The sequence below is a fragment of the Epinephelus moara genome, chromosome 1 (genome assembly GCF_006386435.1).
Source record: "Epinephelus moara isolate mb chromosome 1, YSFRI_EMoa_1.0, whole genome shotgun sequence".
NCBI lineage: Eukaryota > Metazoa > Chordata > Actinopteri > Perciformes > Serranidae > Epinephelus > Epinephelus moara.
The window spans coordinates 43532519-43555450 of NC_065506.1; the positions used below are offsets into that span (position 1 = coordinate 43532519).

Genomic DNA, 22932 nt, shown 5'->3' on the forward strand with positions numbered 1-22932 from the left:
GAGCGCTATTCCTCACATCTCGACTTTTTTACTAAAATATTCTATAGCCTTTTTATTGCCTTTGAAATAATTTATCTGTGATGCATTTCCCAGGGTTTCAAAAACAGCATTTTTCATTGATTCATGATTAATGCTTTTTTTTACTCAAAGCCGTATTGCAGTGCTGTTTACTTTTCATTACGATCCAATTTATTGTCACACACAACTCCCTCACAAATGGGGCGATTCTAGAGTGTGAAGAGGCCTGATATTGCCCTTGTGTAACTAAAGCAGAACGTATCTCTCAAATCAAGTGACTAACAAGAAACTCGTTACTCTGTTATCTTAGATTAGATTAAATTAGATTAGATTAGCCCATTCAGCCAAAGTGTCTAAGAATATGCCTGAGTGAGTGTGCTCAAGATAAAAATAGACCAAGACATTCATACACATACAGTACAGCCTGTGCCTCCCACTTCCACACAGCAGTGTTGATGTGCTGCTATCACCCCTTATTATCTTCTGCCCACAAAGATGGTAACCTACAAATAAATCAATACATACTGCATCCCAAACATATCACATTTGCTGTGAATGTGACAACATTGTGTCAAGCTTTGCCATTAAGTGATACACACGCCATTCTTCAGTGCAGTTAATGCCTTAGCCAGGAGCAAAGCCCAGTGCAAGAAACATTAACCTCGCCTACTGGGTCCTTACATTTACGTATTCTCCTTGTCTCTTTCCAACTCTTCCATGTCAAGTTCTGTTAATCATCTCTTCCCATCAACCCACAAGCAAGAAGAAACGAGTATATCATGACAGGTGTTTTCTAAACTGTAAAAATTGCTAACTGAGGTGGAAATGTTCTCCAGTGGGGATGAGTGGCTGGCTTAATCAGTAGAAATGAGCCTACATGTGGCTTGGTTTCACACCAGCCAGGCTGCCACGCTAGTCGTAGTGAAGGGAGGCTGCGGAGAGTCGAGCCTCTGCTGGGGGAATCTGATCGAATGATGCTTCCTACTGGCAGAAGCTCTTTTAGTCTGGCAGGAATAACAACAACCCTACACTACCACCTAAAGCCTCTTTACCACTGCACAGAGAAATCCAATAACAAACACCAACATCTGGCTTTTGTTTTTAGTGGGAAAGGCCACAATATGCGTTATTTCCAGGACAAATGGCTGCAGTAGTCATGAGTATTTATCGGCTCCAGCACCGACCGGCTCGGATAGAAACACAACACCTGGATGGACATGCTAATTTTGCCCCTTTTTGGGCCTGATGCATGATGCACGACACAAATTCTGTCCGTGTCTGTCCAAACCAATAACACACACTCACATCTGGCTTTTGTTTGTAGTGGCAAAGGTTACAATATGCGTTATTTCCAGGACAAATGACTGCAGTAGTCATGAGTATTTATCGGCTCCAGCACCGACTGGCTTGATAGAAACATGACACCCAGATGGACATGCTAATTTTTGCCCCTTGTCCAGCCCGATGCATGACGCACCGCCACAAATTCTGAAAAGGGTAGAAAAGGGGTGTAAGAGAAGAAAAGTGTTATTATGGATCCAAGTACCTCTCTTGACGAGTCCCGCCCTACTATGCTGTGATAGGCTAATACTAACCCTAATCACGACCTCTTTGCCCTAACCTCTTCGGACCTCTATTTAAGAGTTGCCTTACATGTAACACGTTACAGTTATAACACACTTTTTCTCCTGCCACGTAAATGTCATCATGATGTTATCATGTCAACATGTGGCCAGTACAGTAGTAAACATCACTGCCAAATATCAACAGGACTTATCCACTCTGCGGGTAATGGCACCTGGAAAACAAGTCTTAGCATGTAGTATTTTTTGAATATCAATTTGTGTTTGCATGTTGTGGCGCTAAAATCCACGCTGTTGTATACATATAACTTTATGTCTGTTTATGTCAGTTAAACCTGCAAATATAAATGGACTGTGTGGCCACAGCATAGACTGTAAACTTATTGAATGATGTGGTGCTACATTTTGAATCTTCAGGGGTCAGTGCGACGTTACACACAGGCCTCCTCCAAAAAGCGTGCACTGTGTGTTCAGTTTAGATTTGGGTTGTATAGTATTTTTACAACTTCTATCAATCAAATTTGCAAGCTAGGTAGGTGTAAGTAGTGTACTTGTCAACAAGGAAGGACACAAATGCGCCAACTTGTACAAAAATAGGTTTTAATATTCTAACTGTTTTCTACATTCTCTGATCACGTTTGGTATGAAATCAATATAAAAACAGCTGTTTGACTGAATCATTGTTGATTACAACTGTAACTCACACTGTTACAATTAAGACTCACCTGCACTTCATTTGTAACATGGCCAGCGTCCACTTTCAGTTTTATTCCACACAACTTGTTTTCTCTAGTGAGAGACTTTAAGTGCTTTATTATAGCAAACGCATGGAGGTTGTTTGCCTGAAAATATTGCATAGGCTAACCCTAACCCTCTGAGTAGAAGAGTGAAAAATGTTCAATTATGGTGACTCACTCCTATGCGTCGACCTGAGGAGTACCAGCCAATCACAGTGAGATCACACTGCTTTTCCAAGAAACGTCGAGGGGGCCGTAATAACCCGGCAAACACACTGATAGAGAATTTCAGCCCTCAATAAACCACCTTTGTTTGCATTTCCGCTGGAATGCTTTTAAGAAAATACTAAATTCAGCAATGAGGGTGCTGATCTACCACTCATGGTGTAATTATAGCTTTGGCCACATGCCTTCTTCATAAAAACATTTTATCTGAATACATTTTATCAGCACAGAATGCTTCATTACATAAACGGATTGAAGAAGAAAAAAAATTTGCTTCTAACATACTTGCTCCCTTTGTTAGTGCAACACTGCGTGGATTAATTCCATCTAGGCATGCTCAACATGTATTCATAGCCACTGAAAGCAGTAGCTGTTTACATCTAAAATCCTGCCAGCAACATAAAAACACACCCACCCTTACTTTTCTGCTCCTGCACCAGCAGCCACTGGCATTATGTCTGACACCACTGTGATTTGCCAAATTCGTTTGTTCTAATGAGTTTGTTGGAGAAGTGCTCGGGAAACATATGTCTCAATCAGGGTGCGCATGCATAGCAAAGAGACTGTAGCATAATGCAGAGTATTTCAGAGCACTTATATTACAATGTCAGATGAGAAGAGGTGGTTTTTTTGTTTGTTTTTTTCAGTATTGTGAATTACAAGCAACGCATTCCACTCCAACTAACCAAACGTGTTCGCTTGGACGTTCCCACACACCAGGGAAGCAAGCTTGGCAGTCTATGATGAAAATAACCGAGTGTCTACCACTCAAGAAGTTAGATAACACCTCCCAAAAAAAAAAACAAAAAAAAAAACGGATCTCTGTTTGATAGTCTCATGGTATGAATATGAGAAGGAAATATGTTAACACTGCTCCACACAAGTCAAATTGAGGAGGATAATACATCTATGAGGATGAAACGTAACAAGAAACGTTGCATTATTGAACAACTTGCTTTGCAGTCACATTTTGATTTTGATGTTTGTCTTAGCTTGCTGGCATATTAAACATTTCCCCACAGACTTCTGGGGGGGGGGGGGGATTTGGAGCGTTTTTATGTACAATGAGATTATTCCAAACAAGTGACAAAATGACAAACATCTCAATTTGCACTTTACTATCACTAAACAGTGTCACATGTTCAGCAGTAAGCATGCGAATCTCATGTGTGGCACGATATTCTAATGCTGATATAATCATAGTTAATACCCAGTGTCATTGACACTATACTGTACATCCTGGCAGGATTGCTATTAACACTTTCGCTTAATATGCCCTCAGGAATTACAAATCCTACGCCCTGAAAGACAGGCGGTTTCCATATGCCTACAATAAATGCAATAATATATTAGAATGACTTTGAGGGGACTTATAATGGTTTTTGTATTTTGTGTCTTTTATACAGGGTCCAATAACGGATGTTCAAATTAAACATGGCCAAACCTGAAAGTAATCCCTGTAGGCAAAATCCTCAGGTTTCTTACTGTTTTTAACACACCGTCTCCAACCGTTTTTTCTACTCTGGCTACAGTATGATGTCGTATTTTATGGGATTTCTTTATATGGTCTTCGGCTTTTGGCATGCTACTGCAAGTGTTTACAATACATAGCCTACAGTGCTGCATGAAGCTACATGTTAACCTCAAGGAAACGTATCATCTTGGTTGCCAGTGTTGTAAATTTTTCCCTGATTTTGGATGATATGGATATTTACTGCCGGAAAATGTCTGGTTGTGTGTAGAGGCTTTTATTAGTGATTTTTCATGATAAAAAGTACCACTATTCTCTGTTAGTCATTTTCTGGCTGCAAGTACACAGCTCACGCACATGACGCTACATGCTAACATCAGGGAATCATGAAATCTTGGTTGCTGATGTTTGAAAATTCTCCCTGATTTCGGATTGTATTCCTGCTGTAACATGACCGGTTCCATTTAGAAGCATTCTTTGGTGAATTTTTTAGGATAGAAAGTACCACTATTCTCTGTTACAGTATAGTGTTTGGCTGCAAGTACATTGCTACAAGTAGCTACATGCTAACATAAGGGTAAAGTGTGACCTTGGTTGCAGATGTTTTGAATTTCTCCCTAATTTTGGATTAGATTACTGCTGGAACACGGTTGTGTTAAGAAGCTTTTATTGGAGATTTTTCATGGTAGAAAGTGGCGCTACTCTTTACAAAACTGTTACAGTTTTTTTGGCTGCAAGTACACTGCTACATGTAGCTACATGCTAACATCAGGGAAAAATGTAACCTTGGTTCCAGATGTTGTGAATTTCTCCCTGATTTTTAATCATATTCCTGTCGGAAAATATATAGTTGTGTTTAGAGGCATTTATCAGTGATTTTTCATGATAAAAAGTGCCACCATTCTCTGTTACAGTCACTTCCCGACTGCAGGTACATGTAGCTACAGGCTTACATCAGGAGAAATTGTAATCTTGGTTGCTGATGTTTGACCATTCTCCTGATTTTGGATCATATTCTGCTGTAACATGACCATTTCCATTTAGAGGCATTCTTTAGTTAATTCTTATGATAGTAAGTACCATTATTCTCTGTTCTATTTTTTTGGCTGCAAGTACACTGCTACATTTAGCTACATGCTAACATCAGGGAAAAATGTAACCTTAGTTGCCAATGCTATGAATTTCTCTCTGATTTTGGATCATATCCCTGCAGTAAAATGTCCAGTTGTGTTTAGAGACTTTTATTAGTGATTTTTTTCGTCGATCATAAAAATAAAAAGTGCCACTACTCTCTGTTACAGTCATTACCTGGCTGCGAGTACACAACTAACCTACATGTAGCTACATGCTAACATCAGGGACACATGTAATCTTGGTTGCTGATGTTTTAAAATTCTCCCTGATTTCAGATCATATTTCTGCTGGAACACATGCGGTTGTGTTCAAAGCTTTTATTGGAGATTTTTCATGGTGGAAAGTGCCACTATTGTCTGTTACAGTCATTTCCTGGCTGCAGTGATGGTGGAGAGATAAAGGAGACCTGGAAATGCTGACCGATCAAAGCAGACCGGGCTTTTTTGGGAGGGGGGCTTAAAGAGACAGGTGCAATACATGTGTTCCAGTATAGACAGTATGATGAACATAAGTGACCTTAAAGCATGTAAACATATTCTAATAGAAACCTTGAATACAAGTATGAACTCTAAAAAAGAGCGTAATAGGTCCTCTTTAAGTCACTTGAAAGAACATGAGAAATGTTTATTCATCTCATTATTTATCGTAATACTTAGGGGGGTGGAAAAGGCATCTTAACAACGGCCAAATAAATTAAGTCACAATTACTGATCAGTCATTTGCAGCTGATCCAGTGAGTGTGAAATTGATAGAGTGAGTAAAATATGAAGGGATATGAAATGTGGCAAGTCTCTCATCATGATGGAGAAAGAAGCCTGTGGCCAGTTAGAGGGCTCTCTGTCGAACTGAATGTCATCTTGCTAATTTATTCAAGGCATTACTGATTCATTGCATTTGCATACGTTTGTTGCATGTCTTGTTTTAACCTCGTTTGCGCTGATGTTGTAACCTCACAGGCCATCTGGGTTGTTACAAGACCCTGTGCACAAAACAATGTGCCTAGGAGGTACGGATGAATAACATCTAAGCTATAGCAAACAACAAAAGACAGGAGAGATTTTTAAAGGATAAGGATGGTGATATTCCACAATTTTCTGATTGCCAACAAATCTCAGGCAGAGACCAAAACCAACAGTGAGTTAGTCCATCTCTCAATACTTACTGACTTTACTACTATGTCTGTGGCACTCAGCCCAAAGCCATTCGGTACTAGGGGTGTAACGATACATCAATCCATATCGATACATCGATTCATTGATTAACGATCCGATTACATCGATGCAAAATGAAAACATCGATCCATATCGTCATCTTAAAGATACACCTTTATTTTGAAATTCACTTAAACATGAGAAATGTGAGTTCACTTTAGTGAACAGGTCTATTTTTATTATTTTTTGTTACAGAAGAATACTGTTTTTCATTTAAATACCTGATACCTGGAAGAGCTCAGAAATAAAATGGTCAAATCATATTCTAGTTGTTTTTGTGAGTTGATGTAAATAATTGTGTTAGATTGGCATATGATATCACGTCATATGGATCGCAGGCTCCTGAATTGAATCGAATCGAAATCATATCGTGACAGACTTTGTGATATTGGCAAACATCGTATCGTTATCCAAACAAATTGATATAATATCGTATCGTGATGAAGCTGGTGATTTACACCCCTATTCGGTACTATTGAACACGTAAATCTTTAAACGTGTCACAGATGCATAGTTTCACTTTGTCACAAAGGCTCAATAGTATCCTTAAACAACTGGGAGCTGTAGTTCATCAAACAGGAGTCAGTAGTGTATTTGTGGGGGACTATTTTTGGTTGCAGATTAATACACACTTTGTGCACTATTAAGTATGTAGACCTGACTCAAAATAAACGACCCATGTTAGAAATAATGAAAGATATGTCCAGGGCAACGCTGTGGGCCATATATATTTATCAAATCATTGTTTGGTCTTTTAAGAGGTTTTGTTGACCAAACAATGTACAGAAAAAAATATGGAATAGAAAATAAAGCTAAAATAATTAGACACTTAATTGATTTGTTGGTATCTATTAATTAATTGGCATCTATTTTCCTAATTGCTGACTCATTTGTATAATTTTTCAAGCAAATATGTCAAACACTCTCTGGTTCCAGCCTCTCAAAATTGAGGATTTCCTGTTTTTCTTTGTCATGTGTGACAGTAAACGGAATATGTTGGGGTTATAGACAGTTGGTCTGATATAAGATGCAATTTGAATGCATTACCTTGGGCTCTATAATGGTCATTTTTCATTATATGTAATAAATGTAGTGATTCATGGGAAAATTCCCATTAATTGCTGGTGGAAATAAATATTAATAACAGCTCTAAAACAAAATGTAAGATCAGACGCAGCATTAAAACCCAAAGGCCCAGACAACATTAAAGTACTAGTGGTGACAAAGGCGGACTGTTTTGTTGCTTTATCTCAACCAAAAAGTTGCCTTTTAACACCTTAAAGGCTACAGCCGATGACCAACTAGCATGTACATGTCACGCCTGTGTGAGGGGAAATATCTCTCCATGACAGCAGGCGGTGGTCGTCTGTATTCATCATTCAAAATGGGAAACTGTCAGGATGGATTTAAAACCCAAGGCAGCACATTAACCACACAACCAAACATTGATAATAAAAATTAATATTTAACATATGCTAATGAACAATAACACAAACAATTATGAACCATTTCTGCCAAAGAGCTCAGTGGCTAAAAACTAATAGTCTTACCTTACCCTCTTGACTTTACTTGTTTGTTTTCAAGCCAGGGTAGAAAAGCTAGGAAACTTTACAGTCACAAACTCGAGACGGAGGGCTTTCAAAGGATATATGGCTTTCTATATATGTATTGACAACAAGGGAGGTTTCTGAGCAATTTCCAAAACAGAAGTGCTCGTCATCTAAATGTCAAACACAGCATGGATTTTTCTAGGGTGCCCTTCAAGGTCTTGGTGTCGTAACGTGGTAATTTGAGGGGATATTTGACAATTCTGAAAAGTCTCAAGTGGTCAAACACTCTAAACTTTCAAGGTTTGCATAGTCGCCTCACCAAAACACAATGTTTATTACAGAGTTCTGACTAGAAAAGCTTGACGCACCGTGCTGAGCTCTCTTCAGGTCCAAGCTTTCATATGATGATGCATACCACTTCTATGTGTCATATACTGCTGACCTGCTATCTCCTCTTAAAGATCCCCTGCCCCCCCAAAGAAGACGAAAATAGATCTATGTTGGGTGTGTAAGGGTTAAGTGGAGCTGTTGTAAATTTAGAAAATGCGGCCCAGTATGATGAATAGAGTGCATGTTTTTGTGCCATGACAGATTTACACAGTATTACTAAAATATAGTAATAATCAATTCAATAAAATACAACTGCATATTTTTATAAGCCAACAGTACAACGTCTGCTGTGGTTCAAAAACTGTGTGCAGCTCCATGTCTGACGTTGGGGAGATGGAGGATTTAAAATCTTACACAGGGGCCCGCCATACAGAGTGGCCACCACTGCTGCTGTCTCATTCTGACATGCAGAGTCTCTGCTCCACCTGAAAAAAAAGAGTCAATTCCCCTCCCCCACCTTGGCCTCAGTACGCAGAGTGCTGGTGTTAGGGAAATAAATCTAGCAGGCTGTTGGGTGCTGCTGACTTATCAGCCAAACTCTATTCTTTTAACAGGGACAGAAATGATGGGCCTTTCGTTGACTGGACGAGTCTCGGAATAGCAGAAATAGTGTATTTTCTTGAACATTTTTCATTCTCTTGGGATGGTGTTATCCAACATTTCTTTTTTTTTAGTATTGTCACTGGCTTGCTTGCTGCAGCCAATTTTAAACCATGCCTGTAACTAGGGTAAGTTCAGGCTGTTTACACTACAGGCCTTACTGCCACTGACACATTTATAATAATGCTCGATGTATTGTCACCTTTACAGGTTATGGTATAATCACAACTGGCATTTACTCAGTTTACAGCTGAGATATATATTTTATTTGCCTGGTCTTTATCATCTGGTTTGGTCGGGCCAGTTTCTGTAGCAGTGATGCTTTGAAACAAGAGATTTTTAACACCAATAATGTGTAGTGAGTGTTTTAAACCAAGGTGTGTTGGCAGTGCAGTCTCTCTTTGCTCTGGTCTCCTCTGCATGTGAAAAGAATTACAGGCCACTGCTGCAGTGCACTGTAGTCTAGGTCACAGAGAAAAAAAGGTATGGTGGAAACTACGTTTTGCTGTTGTTTATTTCTGTATCTACATCCAGTGTAGGATATTACTGTACTTAGTGGGGTACCCAAAGAGGAGTGGAGAAATGATTATTTCAGCTCCGAATGTCACCACATTCAAATAATTTCTGTGCCTTCAATCTGATCATTCAAAGCACAACTGACTGCAGCCGCAGTATTTCATTTTCAAGGTAATGAAAGTAACACAAGCATCCTGGCAAAATGACTGAAGTACAACTGTCAGGAGCCACAGTATTTCATTTTTAGTGGATTCAAGGTAAGGGTAACATCAGCCTGATTGCACGGGAGATGCATTCTGTGACGTCTTGTTGAAAAACGGCCGCAGACATGAAATGAAAAAAAAAAGAGGAACACATAAGCAAGGTCATACTAGTGGGTTATGCTGAAGTGTTTTTTTCTCATCTGTATGGAGATAAAGTGCTTCATGAATGGATGGCTGCCAAGGGTGACAGTGAAAGGTGGAAAGGGAGTCTGAGCTATAGGGTGCAGGTTGCTATGACGACTGCAGGGACACTCCAGATTTAATAAAGCTGACCAAAAGTGTTAACTCAGTTGTTCTCACTTCGTTGCGGAGCCTGCTTAGATTCCACACTACTTTGTTTTAAGCAATCCAAGTTCAATATAACGTTGTTACAGAGCAATGTAATTGGATTTTCTGAATGCTTTCACATAAAAGCTCCATTGGTTGCTTTAATTTTAAAGCTGCATTAATCGATTTTTGGACACTAGGGGGCACAAAAACATGAGAACAAGCTTTTGCATTGACTCAGCCCCACAGCAAATACTGTATGCAGGCAATAAAATTCTAAACAATGTGCCTAAAGAGGCTAAAAAAACAGCTTTGCAGAACTGCAGGGTTCGCTGACACTATTCTGCGATTTCGGTGGTCTGAGCAGCAGCTTTCATTTTACACAGTCATTTCATTTAAAGTTATTATAAAGAAAATATATTGATTAAGCATTAAGGTGACATAAGGGTTTATGCTCAGAAAGTTCAAAGCCCAATAAAGGTATATGGATCAGAAATAAAGTTTATATAAAGAATACATTAATCCATCTTTCCACTTATGCTGTGCAGGATCACAGTGGGTCCACCCAGCTCACTATATACTGAAAATATTCCTGCTATTTTATCACCAAAATTGTTACTATTGTTCAGCTGAATGTGGGGTAAGAAATGTCTATAACTAGCCAGACAGCTTTGTTTGACCAACACGAGAGAGCAGCATGTAATCCAGGTCTGTTTATAGTGGGGGAAAAAAAGTGGCACAGTTGACCCTCTGACCTGAGCTTAACCTCCACCATCCCCTCAGGGCAGCAGCGCTTCCAGATGGCACAATCGTATTATTGAAAATCATCACAATTTTAGATGACCAGGCTCATTTTCTCCCGTCTGTGATGGAACGAGATTAAATTAAAAGAAAGGCAAAATTGAGAGCAATCAAACTGCCATCTGGAATTATGGTCAGACAGACAATCGCTGCGAGAACAAAAACCTATAGACACATTTTAATTTGCTATCAGGCAATATGCTGCGCCATTATGTCTGAAAGCGGTGCAAAAGACATTAGTTTTAATCAATCTCTTGTTTCTGACGAGGAATGTAATATTATTATCAGCCATCCAGCTACTTCGTCCCATGATTGCAGTGTTGGCTATTGAAATGTGACGGCCCTGTTTTGTTTGCTTTTGTTTATTAAATGGCTTTGAAACTGCGATGACACATACCTCAAACTTTGGAGAAGAGTGAGAAAATCCAAGCAGTGACTGGGCAACTTGGCAGTAGTTTTATAGTACTGTGAATGACTTCTTGTCTGACGTAAGGAAGGTTTAAAGGCACCAAGCTGCTGCGTAAGAAGTTCTAGAGGGATTTAAATAGAAGGTGTGACGAACTAAGAAACAATGCAGATTCATCGGCTTTAAATCATGACAAGGGTAAGAGGAGGTGAAATTAAGACAGTAAATTCTGGAGAGGGGAGTTATGTTAAATCATAATAATGTTTATAAGCACAAAATATTCCATTTGTTGCCCTTATACCAAAAATGATGATGGGCCTCTTTCACTAATATGTGCGTAGAATGTTTACTAATGTTGCAATCAGCATACTTCCACACACATGCACAAATTTGTTTGCTGAGAAGATCATGGAGAAAGCGGTGAAGTTGTTTCTACACGCATATTTTAAGGCCCTGACACAGTGTTGGGCCGTCAGTGAGTGTCTGTGAAAGTCTTGGCAGTCAGAAAGAGCTGATAAGCCGCTCGTCACTCTCTTCAGACGTGTTATGTCCGTCTCTGAAGATGCGCTCTCTACTGAAGGCACTAACTGTAATATCTTCCAGCAAGGTTAGATATGTCATCTCATCCTGCTTGGATGTAGATCAGAATCTTTTATATACTCTAGATGCTTGTTAATAATGATATTAATAATAATTTCCTGGCACTAAAAGTTGGTGGGAGTAGCCATCATTACAGGCAGATTCAATAAAAGCAATACAAATCTAAATTGTTAGATTTTAATATGGACATATACTCCACTGTAAGATAGGACTGTGACACTCAGTTTTTATAGTTGAATATTTAATTATAACAATAATTGTAGAGGATAAAAAGGCATCAGATAAGTGCATGCATTAGTAAATTAACAGTTTCAAATGTTGTCTATTTAGGCCTTTTTTAATGAATGCGGTGCATTTAGTTAAAAGGTGCGAGTGCATTTTCTAAGACAGCTGGGCCGTCATCGTTTGTGCACATGCATGGTCTGAGTATGAACAAATTGAGGTAGAAAAATGTTCCCAGATTTGTGCATAAAACGAATGTACGCATGGTTTAAGCACAGTGTGCAGTGTTTGTGAACGAGGCCCAGTATTTCTACTAAGCCATTTACATCGCTAATAAAAATGAATATTCCACTAATATTACCACTCACATGCAGCCATGCTACGATTAACCTGTTCTTATCTGTTCTAACATGTTGTTCATCACACTGAAATATGGACCGGCTGTCGCTTTTGCCAGGATTTTTTCTGAGTTTTCCACCAGTGGCGGACTTGTTGGACCGTGCGAACACAGACTCCACCTTTTATTCCTTCAACCAGTAAATGTCAGCATTATAATATTCAAAATCTATTTATATAAAAGTCTTTTGTAATAAAAGTAGGTGTGTTTCTCCTCCTGACCACAAATGTGTCTATCCCAGGCCAGCCATTAAACTGTTAGGGTTAGGGGGTACCGTAAATAGGCAAGAGGCCATGTGTTGCAAACTGCAGTAAAACCCCCCAATTGAGACATATATTCTGAATGCGCTGCATTTATATCCAAAGAATGCTATTAAAGCCCAGATAACACCTGCATACCCCCATAACGGCGGACTTCAAATACAACTCTGAGTCCTGCCACATCCAGAAATACTCGGACGACACTGCTATTGTGGCGTGTATCAGGAATGGGCAGGAGTCTGAATATCAATCAATCAATCAATCAATTTTATTTATAAAGCCCAATATCACAAATCAGAATTTGCCTCACAGGGCTTTACAGCATACGANTGATAAAAGCCTTCAGTGACTGGAGTCACAAGAACTGTCTCCTCCTGAACACCTCAAAGACCAAGGAAATGATCATAGATTTCTGCAGGTCCAAGCCCCCTCTTCAGCCAGGAAATACCTGTGGGGTGGACATCGAGGTGGTGCCAAGCTGTAAGTATCTAGGTGTACACCTGGATAATAAGTTGGACTGGTCCCTAAACACAGACGCTCTCTACAAAAAGGGGCAGAGCCGCCTCTTTTTCTTGAGGAAGCTCAGATCTCTCGACATCTGTAGTGAGATGCTGCAGATGTTTTATCAGTCTGTGGTGGCCAGTGTGTTGTTTTATGCTGCAGTCTGCTGGGGAGGAAGCATCAGACACAAAGATGCAAGGCGGCTGGACAAACTAGTCAAAAGAGCTGGCTCTGTGATTAGAGTCAGGTTGGACGCACTGGAGGAGGTGGTGGAGAGATGCACTCTGAAGATATTCGAGGCCATCATGAACAAGCCAGATCATCCACTCCACAACACCTTGATGGACCAAAAAAACTGTGGTGGACGGCTCCTCTCTCTTCGATGCAGGACAGAGAGATACAGAAGATCCTATATACCAACAGCCATCAGGCTTTATAATTCTTTGACATATAATAGATGAACTGACAGATAATTGAATTTCCCCTTGGGGATGAATAAAGTTATTCTTATTCTTATAACTTAATTTGAAAATGCTTTATTCAGAACAAAGCTTGATGTGGAGTATCCAAACAGAATATGCTGCTTACACGACCCATACCTAATTCGGAATATTTTCATAATCAGAATTGCATTGGAATATTAGCGTGCATGTAAATGTACCCTATGTTAAGTAAGTACAGTTGGTGTGTACCTGACTGCAGCTGTTTCTCTGGGAACTGCACTTGTGTTACCTCTTGTGTTAAACAGTGTCACATTATGAGCACTCTGAGTACCTGTATGTTATTTCATGTGCTTTAATTTCAGGGAAGTAGAGGAAGGTTGCTATCTTGTGCCAATACTGGGAAGAGGAAGAGCGAGGGGGTAAAGAGACACCTTTCAAGTGATAATTCAATTGCAATTCACGTATTACCGTATGCTGCCTCCATTATGATAATTGCATGGGCTAAATAATCTGCAGGGACCTCCATGTTCAAATGCACTCTGCCAAGGCTCTGTCTGGTCTCTGCAAAGGGATTAAGACAGGATGCCCTGGGTGGCAGACTGACTGAATGCGAGGGCGCTCTTAGTATTCGTGTCACTTGTCTAGCCCACCAATCTGCTCCCATGACTGCTTTCCTGAAAAGAGATCTGCAAGATTGGCCAATCGTAGGTGGAAGGGCATCGTGACAGAGTCAAGGCTGATTGGACTAAATGAAAACATGGCAGCGTAAAGTATGTAAGCATGACTCAGGCAGCGGGGACAATCTTGGTAATTGGCTACACAGACAGAAACTAATGCTCACTGCAAAGGATTTTGGTTTCGATGATCAGAAAACTGTGGAAACACATGCAGTGCAGAGAAGCAGGTGGCAGCCTGGGTTTAGGTAGGTGAGTACACACAGCCGGCAGCAGTGGCAGAATAATGAGCTGCACAGACCCCATAAGCTGCCTTCTTACAGTAGTTAAACAGATCACTGCTTTAGCAGAGGATTTGTGTGGTTGGTGAAGTTAGTGAACATGCAGCTGAGGACCAACTTTGACGCAAGCCAAAGAATTCTGAATGAACTTGTGACATTCATTTTATTTGAAAGATTAATTATTTAATATTTAATTAAAAAGGTTTCACATCACAGTGATGCCCTTGTTTTATTTTAAGCTTTGTCGTCGGCTCCTTCCAAATGTGTTAACAACATAATAAATGCAATTTCTTTCAGGTTCAGGAGCTGCAGAAAGTGGGATGGGGAGGTTTTTTTGTTTTTTTTTTAATGTGTTAACACGTAAATTTAAAATGTCCATGGCCGGGGATAAAAACTATTTTAGTTTGCAATTCGTAGGAACCATTTAGATTCCTCCCTTCCTGTGGCCTATCACTGGTGCAGTGGAAATACCTCCAAAAGGCCAAAATACTGTCAGTCATTGTTAGTGCTGAGAAAGACAACAGTGTTGCATTAAAAATGACACAATAGCAATGTAGCTTCAATGGCCATCTTGGCAGGTTGCCGCTCCCTGCAAAATGCAGAGTGCTCGAAGGGATTAGTTCACTGGAGTGTCCCCTGTTCAGTCACAGCTATTTGCCAATGAATTCCGGCCATTCTAGTTTGCAAATTGACTGAATAGGAGAAGTTGGAGGCAGTTCTCTCTGGAGCTTTTGTGTTCACATTGGGGTGACAGGATACTGACAACAGATGGCACCATACGTGGTGCAGTCTTTTGTTCTTTTGTTTAAGATTGCTGCCCACCAATGTGCCACCGTCTCTCATTGGGAATTCTTTCTCTGGATTCTGCCCTATAGCTATCAGCATGTGAGAAGTCATTCACACGTCTCTAATTTGTGCAATGCTGAGACTATGAATGCAGTGGCATATCCCTATACTGACACACCGGTGGAATGTAGATTGGTGTTGAGACAGTTTCACAAAATATCGCACAGTTTCTGAAACACAGATTAAATGTGTGAACCTGAATAATATTTAGGCTACATTAATGATGTGTAATTATAGTAACATGATTGTGTTTGTCTTGTAAAAAGGTAGGTGATGGTAAAACAGCTTCAGATTGGTGTAACATTAAGGTGCTGCATTATTGTGGATTCTAAAAAATTCTGTTCTACCCAGAGCTACACTTGGTACCAAGACGGGGCTTTATTTCAGTCTTTAAGGTCGATAGAGTAAAAACAGAAGTATGCACTCACACACCCACAAACATCAAATCAATACATCCAAACAGGTATGCTGTAGCAGGTCCAAAAAGATGAAGGCTGAAGCCACTGAATTTTATGCCTACCTTTCTCCCAATCTAAAATGGGGGAGAAAATAAAAACAGGTGAAAGCAAATGTCAGTTTTAAGCCATGCTTGATGCCTCTCCTGAAACAGCCCAGACATCAGAAGAAAATGTTATTATACATTTCTGCAAACTACATGTGTTACATTTGTATGTTGTAGTATATGAGCAGAGTGTTGTGTTTTTAATGACTAGTTGCTGTATTTCCAGCAGGGATAGAGCCACAGTAAGCAGTTGTTTTTCACTGAGAAATCACTGCATTTCCAGCCTGGATAGTGCCACAAAAAGCGATTGTTTTTCGCAGACATTGCTGTGTTTCCAGCCATCGTATTGCTACAAAAAGCAGTTGGATTTACACAGATCACTGCGTTCCCAGCCCTGATAATGCTATAAAAATTGCTTGCTAATTGCTTGAACGTTGCTGTGTTTCCAGCCCAGATAGTGCCATGAAAATCAGTTGTTTTTTTGCAGAGACATTGCTCTGTTTCCAGCCACTGTACTGCTATGAAAAGCAGTTTGTAGTTGGACAATGCTGCCTCAATTCTGCCACAAAAAGCAGTTGGTTTCTTCTCAGACCACTGTGTTTTCCAGCTCTGCTAGTGCCATGAAAAGCAGTTATTTTTTTACTGAGACATCACTGTGTTTCCAGCCATAATACTGTCACCAGAAGTGGTTGGTTTTAACTTGAACATCGCTGTGTTTCCAGCCTGGATAGTGCCATGGAAATTGGCTGTTTTTTACACAGACATCACTGCATTTCCAGCCACCGTATTGCTATGAGAAGCAGTTTTTACTTAGACATTGCTGCATTTCCAGCCTCAATACTGCCACAAAGAGTGGTTGGTTTTTACTCAGACCACTTTGCTTCCAGCCCTGATAGTGCCATGAAAAGCAGTTGTTTTTTACTGAGACATCACTGCATTTCTAGCTACGATATTGCCACAAATGGTGGTTTGTGTTTTACAGAGACATCACTGCATTTGCATCCACGATAGACCAACACAAAGTGGTTGTTTTTTACTGAGACATCACTGTGTTCCCAGCCATGATTGTGCCACCTAAACCAGGTATTTTAAGCTAAAATATCATCTCTTCCTAACTGTAATCAAGTTGTTTTTCTGCCTAAACCTAACCACTTGTTGACAACAGCATTTTTAAAACATAAAGTTTAAATGTATCTGCTGCTTAAAGGGATAGTGCACCCAAAAATGGAAATTCAGCCATTTTCTACTCATCTATGCCGAAGGAGGCTCAGGTAAAGTTTTAGAGTCCTGACAACACTTCCGGAGATCCAAGGGGAGAGGGGGTAGCAACACAATGGAGGCTTCCCCAGATTCAAACGTCCAAAAACACATCATTGAAACCACAAAATATCTCCATACTGCTCGTCCGTAGTGATCCAAGTGTCCTGAAGCCCCGACATAAAAAGTTGTTTGGAAAAACGCCATTTGAACTCTGTTTTTAGCCTCATTGTAGCCTGGCTAAAAACAGTTTAAATTACGTTTTTCCAACGTTCGCATTTTTATGTCGGGGCTTCAGGACACTTGGATCACTACGGACAAGCAGTATGGAGATATTTTGTAGTTTCAATTATGTGTTTTTGGACGTTTGAATCTGGGGAAGCCTCCATTAGTGGAGTTGTGTTGCTACCCCCTCTCCTCTGGGATCTCAGCAAGGGATGTGAGGACTCTAAAACTTCACCTGAGCCTCCCTCGGCATATGGGTGAGTGGATAATGGCTGAATTTTCATTTTTGGGTGCACTATCCCTTAAATAACATACAAGTGTAAAGTATCTTTGGTTAGCAGAAATGTAAAATGCTGACATTTTTTCTGGTGATGGGATTTTTTAAACTTTAATGCAGCTGGTTGAAGCATCTTGCTTTGCTTCGCCTGTTGGCTTGTCTGGGTTTTTTACTTGACTCATCCTAATGTCACAGCAAGCAGTGTTGACTTATGATAGCTCTATTTTGGAGAGTAACTTGTCAAAATCACAAAAAACAGAAGTAAGATGCTCCTCCTGACTTGCCTTAGCTGACACGGTTCTCCTGACTGTAAGCATTAATATGTTATGTTGACCAGGACTTCTTTCAAATATTTAAGAAGGGATGTTTCTGTCCTGATCCAAAAGTGATGGATGACAGGGGCTGATGCTTCTAGTTGGGTCAGATCTGTATCTACTCTGAGGCCAGGATCCTGTGCTCATAATTGTGTTTGGTGTCTTAATAAAATGCCCAAGATAAAAGCTGTGAGAAAACTAAGCTTCTGTATAGTTAATGGGCTTTCACCATATGAATTGGCCTATATTGTTTAAAAAGCACACAGAATCCATTCATCTAGCTTCCATAAAGAGCATGCAGTACAGCGTGCACCTGTGAGACTATAAGCAGGCTGTTTACGCATAATTACCTTTATGCAAACATCAACAAAACACATTAAATATTGCGCTGTAAAAACTAAAATGCTGTGAGAAAAATTAATATGCCATTATGCTTTGTCATTGAGCCTAAGGAGGTAGACTCTTTCATATTGTGCACCTCCAAAGGCACAAATATATTGTTCTTTATTACAGTGAGATATGACAAAAATGGCTCTGATAATTACACACTCGCATACATTCTCCTTATGATCACACTTCATCCTGCAATAGCTACAAACACACACATGCACTGCAGTGTAAGAAACGCACATACCTACAGTACAGTACAGCAGCAGCCTTCCTATCTTGGTCAAGGATTAAATGCAAGCTAAAGCTTTCTGTCCCAAATTGCTTGAATAAAGTGATAACAGTGTGATACTTCTATTGATCCCTGCAGTGCAACTCTCTTTTCACTTCGCTCCCTCCAGGGAGGTCAGAGTGTCGGGTCATCTTCACATGGAGCGCCCCTGGAGCTGGCAGCGAGTCAGTGGGGAATCACTGACTTGCTCAAGGGCAGGACAAAGATGGCGTGTACATTACAAGCTCTTTCCTGTGTGGCTACAATAAGGAGGATGTTAAATCTCTCCTGCTTAGAATATCTTCAAAAGAAATTCCCAACATAAGACACAGAGCTTCTAGAAGGAGAAGATAGATTTTTATTTGAAGTGAATATTAGGAGAGCGCCATTAGGTTGTCCTACTTCGAAGGCAATCTATTCACCTCGTCCTCTATATAGAACAAAAAGAACAATGGGTACTTCTCAACTATTCTTCTTAAAATGTATCCCTGCCATGTGCCATGTGGGGATCTGGTGCCACTAGTGCTAATTAGTATCTCAGAATTGCTACAGTGGATCCTGGGCAGGTCTCCATGTTGCATTTGTGTTGTCATCTAACTGTCAAAATTGTAAGACACTATAAATTTCTTTCATAAAGCAACTAGTCCGTCCCACTGCAACAATTCACTGCTTGGAAATTCAATTCCCTTCGACCAGATTACTATAATTATCTACCTCACGGTGAAGGGTGAGCAGAGGATTAAGGTCTGTTTAAAAATAACCACCATCAAATATATTTGGACTCAATAAATGAAAGCGGTAGAGCAGACATTTTCTCAGTGGTGTGATTCGGATTTTTTTTCCCTCTCCTCTCTCTCTCCTCTTCTCCCTCCTCTATTCTTTTCTCTCTGTTAATCTGCTTTGATAATTCAGCAGCGAATGCGTGACGCTCGGTGGGAGACCGTCTTAAAGTCAGTCAGAAATCAAAGCAGGGAGAATGCAATTATTCGAGTGGCAGTCAACAATTTTGTAAAAGATGGATGTGCACTGTACAAACAGTCTCTCATCAAGGCTCAGATCTACCGAGAGGATCACAAATCATCGCCATGAGCCGTATTATTGTTCTGCCTGTGCAAGGTCATTTGGAAGGCCCGGGATTTGCTGTATTGTTGCAACACAAACATTATGTGCCTTTTTAACTTTGCATTGTACACTGATGACGATGATGATCATTACCCCCGCGTTATTATGTTTTATTATCTACCAAACCAGCTGCTGAACACACTAGCTGTGGTTATAGACAAGGGACCGTGTTGGTTTTCTCACTGCTGATGGCTGATTGATTGTGTGTAGCCAGTGTTGACAGCATGCAGTAGGTAGTCCATCTTGCTTTTCCTTCATTATTTGTTCATGGTGAGAACTCTCAGCTGGCATGCTAATAAGCTGTTAAGGGCTGGTGTTGTGCCAAAATTTCTTTCCCCCAAAAATGTTTCCCCATCGGTCTGTCCTTGTTTGTCCTTGGTGTTTGTTGTTTCTGATTTTGTGTGATGGTTTTGTTTTCTTTTTGACGTTTCACAAGCACATTATCATGCATGACAGCTTGATTAATGTGTTGTATACTGTAATGAGTCACAAACTAGAGTGATCTTTGTTCAGTGTACAGTATGACGTTCCTGCCCAGTCATCATGCAGTTCTGTAAATCTTGGATAAGTTACACGTGTACGTTTCATACGTATCATACCAATATGTCTCAGGTGATGTAGTCCTGATTACATGTATATAAGTTGGCTTTGTCATCGGGAGTTGCAGGTGATGGTGGATGGTGTGAAACTTGAGAGACACCTGCCAAGCAGCAGACCGCTGTTCAACACCAACAAACAACAAAACTGGTTGTGACACTTCCAGCAGTGATTGTGCCATCAAAAGCGTTTTCGTGTAAGGACACATCTGGGCTTTGCCAGTGGCGATTGTGACACCAACACTGGTTGTTTTTTAGCCACATGTCTGCTTCATTTCCAGCGGCAGTTGTGCCACTATAACTGGTTGTTTTCTGGCGAGACATTGGTGGCCATACGGCTGAAATTGTGCGACCAAAACAGGGTATTTGAAGCTAAAATATGATATTTTTGAAACCATAACCAAGTGATTTTTGTGACTGAACATAATTAAATTAAATAAGCCATTTCCATTCTTTGATATCCAAATAAAGGTCTGAATTTTATTGTTCACTATCAACCTTTAAAAAGATAATTAAGAATTTAATCTACAAAGATGTAAAAAAAAAAAATCTAATGCAGTTATTGTAGAACACAGTGTACTTGAAGCAGCTTTCACTTCAACTCTTGCAACAGTCTCTTACAGTCTCTAAAATACAACTGTGCAAGACTAAAATTTTGCATGCCTTTGCAATACTGATGATGAAGATAATGATGGTGATGGTACATGAAATTCACACACCAATCAAAGCTCTGTGAATCACGCTGCAGTTTTTAATCAGCTTACATCCAGTGTCTAAACATCATGTTACAGCACGTATGTCTTTTAACACGTTAACCTTTGGCTGTAATCCCAAGTTAACATTACCCTGGGTTATCTTTACACGTTTGACACTGTTAATATTTAATCCTGGTTAGCCTGAGGCAAAGCTGTCCAGCCGCTGTATATGGCGCTGATTACTGTTCCTCTGAGGTAGCTTGCCCCCCCCCCTCACATATGGATGTTTGAGTCAAGCGTGACACAAAGCTATTTGTTTGTAAATGTGCACTCTGCGCTGTCCATTATTTACTGTCAATTATTTATGATTTTAGAAAAGAAAACATTTTGATTTCTGGCTAAAGCTAATACGAGGCAGCTATTGTGTTTAAATTGCCATTTATATGATGATAAGGTGTGACACATCATGTAAATTCCCTGTTGATGTTATTAATGGATTATGCCATTTCTACCTGATACTGCACCATTTAAAGGAGCATCATAAATCCAATAATTCACTGTAATAGTTGAATGATAATAGTATTCACTGAACTAATCTAAAAATCAACACATTTACATTATTTTTGCATAAATACTTGAAACATAACTCAGTTGAAACAAGCTATGAAAACAGCACTGACACACCGATCAGCCAAAACATTCAAACCACTGACAGGTGAATTGAATAATTATTTTGTTCCAATGCATTATCTGCTGGGAAAGCTTTGGTTCTGGCATTCATGTGGATACCACCTGACATGTTCCACCCACTCAAACACCGTTGCAGACCAAGTACCCCCCCTCATGGCAACAGTACTCCCCAATGGCAGTGGCCCTCCAGCAGAAAAAAGCAGCATGCCACACTGCAAACATGGCTCAGGAATGGCCCAAGGAATGTGACAAAGACCTCAAAGTGTCAACCTGGCCTCCTAATTCCCCAGATCCCAATCTGAATGAGCATCTGTGGCACGTGCCATTAACCCACCTCACAACCCACTGGACTAAATGGATCTGCCGCCAACGCACTGCAGGACACTCCCAGAGATCCTGTGTCCATGCCTCGACAGGTCAGAGCCAAGTCCCATCCAAGGAGGCCCCACCTTGGATCAGGGGTACATCTGGGGTACCGGCACATCACAAGAATCCTTGAGCAGATTGGGACCTGGGAAATTTAGAAGCCAGGTCGACACCTTGAGCTCTTTGTCACACTCCACAGGTCATTTCTAAACAGTTTTTGTAGTGTGGCTTTTTTCTGCTGGGGGGCCACTGCCATTGGGGAGTACTGTTGCCATGAGGGGGGGGACTTGGTCTGCAATGGTGTTTGAGTGGGTGGAACATGTCAGGTGGTATCCACATGAATGCCAGAACCAATGGTTTCCCAGCAGAACAATGCATTAATGCAATAATCAAAGTTATTCACTTCACCTGTCAGTGGGTTTAATGTTTTGGCTGATCGGTGTAATTCCACCTTTTCAGTTGGCACTTAAATATACATCCAGCAGATATGGAGCCACCTTAGCATTCATTTGGAGTCGTGTTTCTGGACACCTGAAGAATTCAAGTCCAATATTCACTGCTTTTAGTTTCCACCAACACCTGAGAAAAATATCTGGCTCTTTAGCTGCTAAATGCTTCACTCTGTTTACCAGCCAGTTGCTAACTGTCTGTCTGCCATGTGTTGCTGGGCTGCTAGTGTACAGTGGGTTTTTGGAGCTATTTTGTTGCAAACAGCTGCTGGCTGTGGTTGAAAACATAATTAAAGAGTACAGTTAAATTAACTAAGACAATAAATCTTTTGTTACGTTTGTTACTACGAATGCCCCCGATCAGGGTTCAGTCAGGTGATTTGGG

At 40.3% G+C, this 22932-nt stretch overlaps 1 protein-coding gene across 1 annotated transcript in view; it reads right to left on the bottom strand.

Annotated features, from left to right (window-relative positions):
• The window catches only part of lrrc4cb (leucine rich repeat containing 4C, genome duplicate b), a 62249-nt gene that overhangs the window by 2967 nt on the left and 36350 nt on the right, over positions 1-22932 (bottom strand). The window lies entirely within an intron of this gene.